General features: G+C 41.7%; 1 pseudogene; it reads right to left on the reverse strand.

The window, feature by feature from the left end:
- Positions 1-219: 219 nt before the first annotated feature.
- On the reverse strand, positions 220-768 carry LOC123462045 (annotated as a pseudogene).
- Positions 769-10572: the final 9804 nt, after the last annotated feature.

A 10572-nucleotide genomic window follows, 5' to 3' on the forward strand; every position in this document is an offset into this window, starting at 1 on the left:
ATTTTGGTCACCAACCATAGGCGGTAGGCGCTCTTAACTAGCCAGGACCCCCTATGAGAGTGCAATCTTAAGGCAGAAGGCTGTAGCTAATTGCTTATCTCAGCACCCTAAGTTTACATTGCAACAGCCACTACTGCTCGCAGCTAGGGATACCAAGTAAGTAGAGTTGGTCTTCTTGTACTCAGACCTTTAACACACTGATTAGCACATTATCTAGGGAGCTGAGAAGGTCCAGCAATCCTGGTCCACTGTGTCTTTGCTCTCCCTTGGGTTAAGCTGTGTATTTTACTAGAAATGGAAAAGAGGCTGGCTTGATCAGGAATCCCAATAAAAGCCCGATCAGTTTTCCCCCAGTAGTCTGATTTGTTATGAATTTCTCTCCCCTCACCCTTCTTAAAAGTATTTAGCTGAAGAATCTGGCAGATAGAGAGTGACAGACAGACAGGCAGCAGTGTGAGGCCACAGGAGAGCCGTTCTTCCCAAGTTATCAGTTCCTCCATCCATCACTGGAGAAGAGCTTTGATTGCCTGGTTGTCAGTGGCTTCAAAGGTGGTCAGTCCATCTGGACCTTTTACAGCCTTATCAGCACCCTTTGACAGAAGCAATTTCACACAGGAAACATGACCCTCATAGACAGCAGACACAAGGGGGGTAATATGATGTTTATCTGGAGCCTTCTAGCATCCAGTTGACGTCTTCTCCTTTGGCCATGTAGTCCTCATTCAAGTCCCTATTCTTCAGGGCCCACATGAACTTCTTGTAGCACATGACTGTGGTGGGGCCGGCTGGCAGAGGCATGCTGCCTGCGGTGGCAGGGATCAGCCTGGGAGCCAGCTGGCGATGGGGCCACAGTGGAGCTGAGAAAAGCCGGCGGGCACCACGACGCTAGGCACTTGGCTGGCAGCCACTAGTGACTGGGGCGGGAGAAAGTTCTTCATGCGGCCAGCCACCATGGGGCCCAGCACAGTGGGTTCCTCCTTTTGGCTTTAAAAGTTTGTGTTGAGTAATCTGTAGCTATTCTGATGGGCTTGCCTTTGTAGGTGATTTGATTTTTCTCTCTAACTGCTTTCAATTTATTTTCTTTGTTTTGTGTGTTTAGTAGTTTAATTATGACATGGTGAGGAGAGGTTCTTTACATGTTTTGTCTGTTTGGTGTTTGTGGTGGTTTGATTCAGGTGTCCCCCATAAACTTAGGTGTTCTGAATGCTAGGTTCCCAGCTGGTGGAGATTTGGGAATTAACGCCTCTTGGAGGGTGTATTGTTGGGGGTGGGCTTATGGGTGTTATACTTAGTTTCCCCATGCCAGTGTTTGGCATATTCTCCTCTTGCTATTGTCTACCTTATGTTGGCCAGGGGGTGATGTCCACCCTCTGCTCATGCTGTCGTTTTCCCCTGACATCATGGAGACTCCCCTCAAGCCTGTAAGCCAAAATAAACCTCTTTTTCCACAAGCTAATCTTGGTCAGGTGATTTCTACCAGCAATGTGAACCTGAATGCAACAGTGTTCTAAAAGCATCTTGAATCTGCATTGGCATTTCTTTCCCAATTTGAGGAAAATTTTATTCTATGATTTTGTTGAAAACACCTACTAAGCCTCTGGATTGAAATTCTTCTCCTTCTGTTATATCCTGAATTCTTATGTTTGATCTTGTCATAGTGTTCCGGATATCTCGAAATTCCCCTTCATACTTACCTATTAGCTTGTCTTTCTGTTTGTTGGGCTGTATTAGGTCTGCCACCTGGTCTTCTGTTTAGATATTCTGTTCTCTCCTTCATCCATTCTACTGGTGAGACTTTCTACAGATTTTTTTATTTCACTGACTGTATTCTTCAGAGCTAGCATTTCAGTCTGGTTTTTCTTCAGTATTTCTATTTCTTTACTCATGTCTTACAATGACTTCTTTATTTCATTAAGCTGGTTTCCTGTGTTCTCTTTCAGAAGTTTGCTTTTTCCTTTAATTCCTTTGTTTTCTTCTTTGATTCCCTTCATTTCTTCTCTGATTTCTTTGAGCATAGATACCATCATTTTCTTGCAATCTTTGTCAGGCATTTCATCTAAAGCAGTCTCATTGGTGATCATTTCTGATGGCTGTGTATAGTTTTTGGTGGGACTGTGTTGTCTTGATTCTTTGAATTTCCTGTATTGTATTGTAGCGATTTTTGCATCCTGAATTGATTTGATGCTTGAGTTTTCTACTTATCTGCAGTGTTCCCGGACATGGCAATCCACCTCTATGTATCTCAGGATATGAGTTCAAGCTGCCAGGTGTAGCTCTTGCCCCCAGTCAAACCACAAAAACCACAGAAGTAATCCTAGGTGTTAATCCTTGGTTGCTAAGCAAGTATTCTAGTGGACTGGTGGAACAATTTACTGGCAAATTCTAAACTTCAATCAAGTAACATACACAATCAATAAAAACCAGCACAAGGGCTGGGGAGAAGGCTTAGTGGTTAAGGCATTTGCCTGCAAAGCTAAAGGATCTTGGTTCAATTCCCCAGGACCATGGAAAACAGATGCATAAGGTGGCACATGCAACTGGAAGCCATTGTCTCTCTCTCTCTTTTATTTTAATTTATTTTTTTATTAACATTTTCCATGATTATAAAAAAAAATCCCATGGTAATACCCTCCCCCACCACACTTTCCCTTTTGACATTCCATTCACCATCATATTACCTCCCCATCTCAATCATTGTACTTACATATCTACAATACCAACCTATTAAGTACCCTCCCCTTTCCTTTCTCTTCCCTTTATATCTCCTTTTTAAATTACTGGCCTCTGCTAGTATTTTCCTTCTCTCAAAGAAGCCCAATCATCTGTAGCTAGGATCCACATATGAGGGAGAACATGTGGCGCTTGGCTTTCTGGGCCTGGGTTACCTCACTTAGTATAATCCTTTCCAGGTCCATCCATTTTTCTGCAAATTTCATAACTTCATTTTTCTTTACTGCTGAGTAGAACTCCATTGATTTCTGTGTATTTATTTTGTATCCTGCTACATGGCTGTACATTTTGATCAGCTCTAACAGTTTGCTAGTAGAGTTTTTAGGGTCCTTTATGTATAGAATCATGTCATCTGCAAATAATGATAGCTTGATCTCTTCCTTTCCAATTTGTATCCCTTTTATGTGTGTCTCTTGCCTTATTGCTATAGCTAAGACTTCCAAAACTATGTTAAATAAAAGTGAGGACAGTGGACACCCTTGTCTTTTTCCTGATTTTAGTGGAAAAGCTTCCAGTTTTTCCCCATTTAGTAAGATGTTGGCTGTAGGCTTGTCATAAATAGCTTTTAATATATTGAGATATGTTCCTTCTATTCCCAGTCTCTGTAGGACTTTTATCATGAAGGGATGTTGGATTTTATCAAATGCTTTCTCTGCGTCCAATGAGATGATCATATGATTTTTGTCCTTCAACCCGTTTGTATAATGTATTACATTTATAGATTTGCATATATTGAACCATCCCTGCATCTCTGGGATAAAGCCTACTTGGTCAGGGTGAATGATCTTTCTGATATACTCTTGTATTCTGTTTGCCAATATTTTGTTGAGAATTTTTGCATCTATGTTCATAAGGGAGATTGGTCTGTAATTTTCTTTTTTTGTTCTATCTTTGCCTGGTTTTGGTATCAGGGTGATGCTGGCCTCAAGAAATCGGTAGAATTCCTTTTTTTGTATTTCCTGGAAAAGCTTAAGACACAATGGTGTTAGTTCTTCCTTAAAGGTCTGGTAAAATTCAGCAGTGAATCCATCTGGGCCTGGGCTTTTTTTTTAGTTGGGAGATTATTGATAACTGTTTGGATCTCCATGTTTGTTATAGGTCTATTTAAGTAATTAATCTCATTTTGATTTAATTTAGGTAGGTCATATAAATCAAGGAAATCATCCATTTCTTTCAGATTTTCATACTTTGTGGAGTATATGCTTTTATAGTATGTCCCTATGATTTTTTGAATTTCTCTGGAATCTGTTGTGATGTTACCTTGTTAATCTCTGATTTTATTAATTTGTATCTCTTCTGTCTTTCTTTTGTTCAGATTTGCTAAGGGTTTATCAATCATGTTTATCCTTTCAAAAAACCAAGTCTTTGTTTCATTAATTCTTTGGATTGTTTTTTTGTTGTTGTTGTTTGTTTCTATTTCATTAATTTCTGCCCTAATCTTTGTTATTTCTTCCTGTCTACTGATTTTTGGTTTACCTTGTTCTTCTTTTTCCAAGGCTTTAAGGTGAAGCATTAGGTCATTTACTAGTGACCTTTCTAATTTCTTAATATAGGCACTTGAGGCTTTAAATTTACCTCTTAGAACTGCCTTCATTGTGTCCCAGAGATTTTGGTATGTTGTGTTCCCATTATTGTTTGACTCTCTATATTTTTTGATTTCCTTCTTGATTTCTTCATTGACCCATACATCATTTAGTAGTGTATTGTTTAGTTTCCATGATTTTATGTATTCTCGATAGCCTTTCTTGCTACCGATTTGTAGTTTAATTCCATTGTGGTCAGAGAGAATGTAAGGAATTATTTCAATTTTCCTGAATTTGTTAAGATTTGCTTTGTGTCCTAATGGTGTATTTTAGAGAATGTTCCATGTGCTGCTGAAAAGAATGTATATTCTGCAGCCTTTGGATGAAATGTCCTGTATATATCTGTTAGGTCCATTCCTTCTATGACCTCATTTAGTTCAGATGCCTCTCTGTTTATTTTTTCCCGGGATGACCTGTCAATTGATGAGAGTGGGGTGTTAAAGTCACCCACCACCACTGTGTTTGGTGTTATCTGTGACCTTAGTTCTAATAGTGTTTGTTTGATGAATTTGGGAGTCCCCATGTTAGGTGCATATATGTTTAGGATTGTAATGTCCTCCTGTTGGAGTGTGCCCTTAGTCAATATAAAGTGACCTTCCTTATCTTTCTTGACTAACGTTGGACTGAAGTCTACCTTGTCAGATATTAGGATAGCAACCCCTGCTTATTTTCTAGGCCCATTTGCTTGAAACATTTTCCAACCTTTCACCCTAAGATAATGTCTATCCTTTGTAGAAAGGTGAGTTTCTTGGAGACAACAAATTGTAGGATCCTGCTTTTTTTTTTTTTTTTTTTTTTTAGCATTTTAGTTATTTATTTATTTGAGGGAGAAAGTGGAAGAGAGGGAACGGGCATCAGGCCTCCAGCCACTGCACAAAAACTCCAGACACATGTGCTCCCTTGTGCATCTGGCTAATAACATGGGTCCTGGGGATTCGAACCTGGGTCCTTTGGCTTTTCAGGCAAACACCTTAACCCTCATGTTTAGTAACACAATCACAGCACCTCAAACCTTCACTCACAATACAGATGAAGCTCCTGTCTAGTGTACTTCGGTTTAATAAGATGAGCTCACACAGACCCCTCATACTGAAGAAACAAGCCTTCTCAGACTTTTAGAAAATATCTTAGTCTGCAAGAGAGAGAGGGGGGGGGGGGAGGGAGGAGGAAAGAGAATGGAACTCCAGATGCATGCACCACTCAATGCATCTGGCTTTATGGGGGTACTGGGGAATCAAAGGCATGTCAGCAGGCTTTGCAAGCAAATGCCTTCAACTGCTGAGGCATTTCCGAAGCTTGGTGTCCTCAGATTCTGACATATCATTCCAGTACCTAAAGTTTTGCCAGTTTTTATAATCCTGTGACCCCCCCCCAACTCCCCAAGATGATTTTTCTGCTGTTTAGTGGGATTCATTGTGTACCTAAGGTCTTTCCAGGCTCAGGATAGGCCTAGGATGACCTCCAGACTAGATGCTGTGGCATTTCTGGTGTGCTGGGTATGTCTGCAGATTGATGACGTTTCCAGGCTCTTTACATCTGAAAAGCTGCTTCTTCATTAGAGTTGAATCTAAAATCGTGTACAAGGTAAATGGCGGGCTTCCTGCTGCTGAGCACTGTCAGGACTGAATTCAGCATGACTTCTCCAGGTCCTTTGATGAGCAATACTCTTGGCTGGGGCAGTGACTGCTGTAATAAGTCAAAATGGGCTCCGTGGGTAAGTTATTTAAAACTCGTTCAGTGTGGGGCCCCTGAACAGTGTTCTTAGTTCCTTGGGCATCTCCTTGAGTTGGACTTCTGGAGAATTCTACTTTGAAACAGCTCCTTTTAAAGATGCCACCTCACAAGTCGTGAAACTGCATTTAAGGAGAGCTGACTTTGGCGACTTGGACCTCATGCTGATGAATCCCCCTTCAGTGACTTCTCTTCAATATTCCAAAGGAAGATTAATGCATTTTAAAAATACTCTTGATGCAATAACTGGCACCTAGAATCCTTCATTACATACGTCACTGATGACACTTTCTTTTGGCATGCATTTTCTGGTGTTTAGTAAGATTAGAAATTCCCCGGAAAGTTTTCCCACATGTATCACACTCACATGGTTTTTATCCAGTATGGATTCTCTGGTGGTGAATAAGGGTTGAGATCTGACTGAATGCTTTTACACACTCATATGGTTTTTCTCCAGAGTGAATCCTCTGGTGATTAGTCAGGGTTGAGTTGACATAGAAGGCTTTCCCAGTCTTTACATTCATAGGGTTTCCTCTCCTGTGTGGGTTCTCTGGTGTTTGATGAGGGCTGAGCTCATGCTGAAAGCCTTCCCATACTCATGACATGCACATGGTTTCTCCCCAGTATGAATTCTGTGGTTTTTGATGAGGTCTGAGCTCATGCCTAATGCTCTGCCACACTTACTGCAGTCATAGGGCTTTTCTCCATTATGGATTCTCTGATGGACGATCAGATGTTCTCTCACACTGAAGTCTTTTTTTACACTGGTTGCAAGCATAGGGCTTCTCCCCGGTGTGGATTCTTCTGTGTGCAGTGAGGGTAGAGCACACACTGAAGGCTTTCCCAGTGATCACACTCATAAGGCTTTTCTTCACTGTGAATTCTCTGGTGTTGAACAAGGCCTGAGTTCTGGGAAAACTTTTTTCCACACTCACTGCATTTAAACCATCTTTCTTCTGTGGCTCTGCCCCCATGCTTTTCTGACTGGCACTTACCCTGAGAAGCCTTTTCACACTTGGGAATGTGTAGATAATCTCCATTATATATGCTAGAGACCTTTTGGTGTGGGTCCATCCTTGCAAAAAATTTTTTTTAAAGACAATCTTCCTTTTAAAGTTGATACTTGGTCACAACTCTGGTCTTGATTCTTGAAATAATAAAAGGATTTTTCAAATATACTTTTCTCTGCTGATAATATAATGTGATACAGACTTAACTAGAGGTGTCAAATGTTTAATAATCTCAGGCACAGCAGCCATATAGATCCAGATTGTTTTCATTCACCCTTCTGTCTGGATATTCAGCTGTCAGAAGAGCGAGTCTTGAGGCTGGAGAAATGGCTCAGCAACTAAAGGCACCTGCTGGCAAAGTCTGCCCAGCCAGGGCTTGATTCCTCAGCACCCACGTAAAGCCAGATGCACAAAATGCCGCGTGTGTCTGGGATTCGTTCGCAGCTGGCAAGAGGTCCTGGTACTCCCATACTCACGCTTTCTTCGAAAATAAATTTTAAAAAGAGTGCATCTTGTCTCCCTGGGAGCCGAACCCAAGACCTCCCGCGAGCCACCGTGCCTCCCACGCAGGAAAGGAAAGACGACGAGGGAGGAGCAGAGGCAGCGGGCAAGGTCGTCCGTAGCGCCCCGCAGTGCGGGGTCGCCGGATCCTGCTTTTTAACCCAGTCTGCAAACCTATGTCTTTTGGTTGGGGCATGGAGGCCGTTGATATTAAGAGATATTATTGAAAGGTGTGTATTTATGTTTGCCATTTTTTTTTTTTGTGGTTCTGGTTCTACCTTTGCTTTCTTGTGTTAAGTAGTATTTGAGTATTGCTTGTTTTTTTCTAGGTTCCTTATAAGTGTGCTTTTCCTTTTCTTCAGCATTGAGGATCCTATCAATTATTTTCTGAAGAGCTGGTTTTGTCTTCAAATACTCCTTTAACCTTCTTTTGTCATGGAATGTTCTTATTTCTCCATCTATTTGAATGGATAGCTTTGCAGGATAAAGTAACCTTGGTTGACAGTTGTTATCTTTCAGAACTTGGAATACATCACTCCAAGCCCTTCTTGCCTTTTAAAGTTTGTGTTGAATAATCTGCTGTAATCCTGGTGGGCTTGCCTTTGTAGGTAACTTGATTTTTCTCTCTAACTGCTTTCAATATTTTTTCCTTGGTTTGTGTGTTTGGTAGTTTGATTATAATATGACAAGGAGAGGTTCTTTCCAGGTATTGTCTGGCTGGGGTTCTAAAGGATTCCTGTATCTGCATTGGTACCTCTTTCCTAATTTGGGGGAAGTTTTCTTCTATGATTTTGTTGAAGATGCCTACTATGCCTTTGGAGTGGAGTTCTTCTTCTACTATGCCCTGAATTCTTATATTTGATCTTTTCATAGTGTCCCGAATATCTTGAAATTCCCACTCATACTTTTCTATAAGTTTGTCTTTCTCTTTGTTGGACTGTATTAGATCTGCCACCTGGTCTTCTAGCTTAGATATTCTGTCCTCACCTTTGTCCCTTCTACTGGTGAGATTTTCTACAGTTTTTTATTTCATTAACTGTGTTCTTCATTGTTAGTAATTCTGACTGGTTTTTCTTTATTATTTCTATTTCCTTATTTATGTCTTGTATTGCCTTATTTATTTAATTAAATTGGTTTCCTGCATCTTCTTTGATTCCTTTGATTTCCTCTTTGACTCCTTTGATTTGTTCTCTGACTTCTTTGAACATGTTTACAATCATTCTTTTGAAATCTTTCTCAGGCATTTCCTCCAACTTGTTCTCACTGGAGGTCATTTCTGATGCATTAATACTGTTGGGTGGTGTATTAGTCAGGGTTCTCTAGAGGAACAGAATTACTAGAATGAATTATTTTATAAAGGGAATTTATTGGATTAGCTTACAGTAGTCCAATAGCAGTTGCAGGCCTGAGAATCACTGAACCTGGTAGCTGCTCAGTCCACGTGGCCAGATGCCTCAGCAGTCCCGACCGGCACTGCAGATGGTGCCGGAAAGCCTGGAGGCCTCCTGAGGAGCCGCTGGGTTTTGATCCACGTGGGTCTTCAGTTGATGTTGGTCTTTAGTCTGCACTGGTCTTCAATCCACGCTAGAAGGTAGGGAGCAGCTCCGGCAGCCAAGTGGAAGGAAGGAAGGAAAAGGGAACTCTTCTACCCAGAGCTTCCTTATATCAAGTCCCTCTCTGAGCAGGGCCGCCCACTCTGGGGGAAGGGCTCACCCTGGGAGAAAGACCTCCTCCTTTAGTTGATCCTTCCTAGAAGCAGCCTGTGGATTACTAAACAGATAAAGTTGACAACACCTTAACTATCACAAGTGGATTTATATTGTATTGCTTTTTAGTGTTTCTTGTGTTATAATGTATATATTTTTGCATCTTGGATTAAGTTAATGCTTGGATTTTCTAGCTAGCTATGTATTCTTAGCTGTATCAATTGATTTGATGTTATATATCTTCAGGATAGGAGCTTAAGGTTTGAGGTGTGGCTCTTAAGGCTCTCAGAGTGTCCACAAAGGTGTTCCTAGGGGTTGAGTTTCTGTGCTATGGGAGTATTCAATTAGGCTGAGTGGAATAAAATACAGGTATATTTTAAAATTTAACTAAACACTGTGCTTATTCAATCAAAAACAGCACTGAATATTTATGCAAGAGTAGTTATTATAACAACCAGATCCTCTATCAACAAAGAGGTTAAGATTTCTGGTCTGTTGAGGGATCCAAGTCAGCTTGTGACCAAGTGAGACCCTTCCCTGGTGCCATCAATCCCAGTTACCTTTTTGGATGATTTTGGTCTCCATCAAGTTGCTGCCTGGGTCATTGGGCTGCTGTTCTGATTTCTGGAGCTGGGCACTGGCTTTTCCTGTGGGGCAAACCAAGACTGGCAACTGTGGCCCTGCAGACTGGCACCTCTGCTGCTGGAACTGCCACTGCTGCTAAAGCTGCCGCTGTTGGGTATGTCACCTCTGCTGGGTCCACCACTGCTGCTGCTGCTTTAGCTGCCAGTGCTGGATCCTCCACTGCTGCTACTGGATCTGCCACTGCTGGTGCCACTGCTGCTGGTGCTGGAGCCACTGATGTTGCTGTGGGTCCCTGCTCCTGCTTGTGTCCCACTGTTCGCTCAAGTTAGCGTGGCCGGGTCCAGGACCACTGCTCTGTTTGCTGGAGCTGGGCACAGGCAGTGGGGGAGGGGAGGGAGCCGAAGCTGTTCTGGTTCTCTTGCTGTTCCACGTGTTCTTCTACCTCGTGGTCTGCTCCTCCGTTGTTCACTGCTGCTCTCCCTTCACGTTTCTTTTCTTTTCTTTTTTTTTTTTTAATTTAATTTATTAGTTTTCTTTTCAGTAAATACAGGAAGTTTGGTACCATTATTTAGGCTCATCTGTGATCTACCCCTTCCCATTAGACCCTCCTTGTTAATGAAAATGGGTCGTGCATTGTGGCGTTAGCCCCCAGTTATTGGTATGATAAATGTCTCTGCAAATCATGACCCAACATGTGACTCTGACATTCTTTCCGCCCCCTCTTCC

Source organism: Jaculus jaculus, chromosome 7 (genome assembly GCF_020740685.1).
Source record: "Jaculus jaculus isolate mJacJac1 chromosome 7, mJacJac1.mat.Y.cur, whole genome shotgun sequence".
NCBI lineage: Eukaryota > Metazoa > Chordata > Mammalia > Rodentia > Dipodidae > Jaculus > Jaculus jaculus.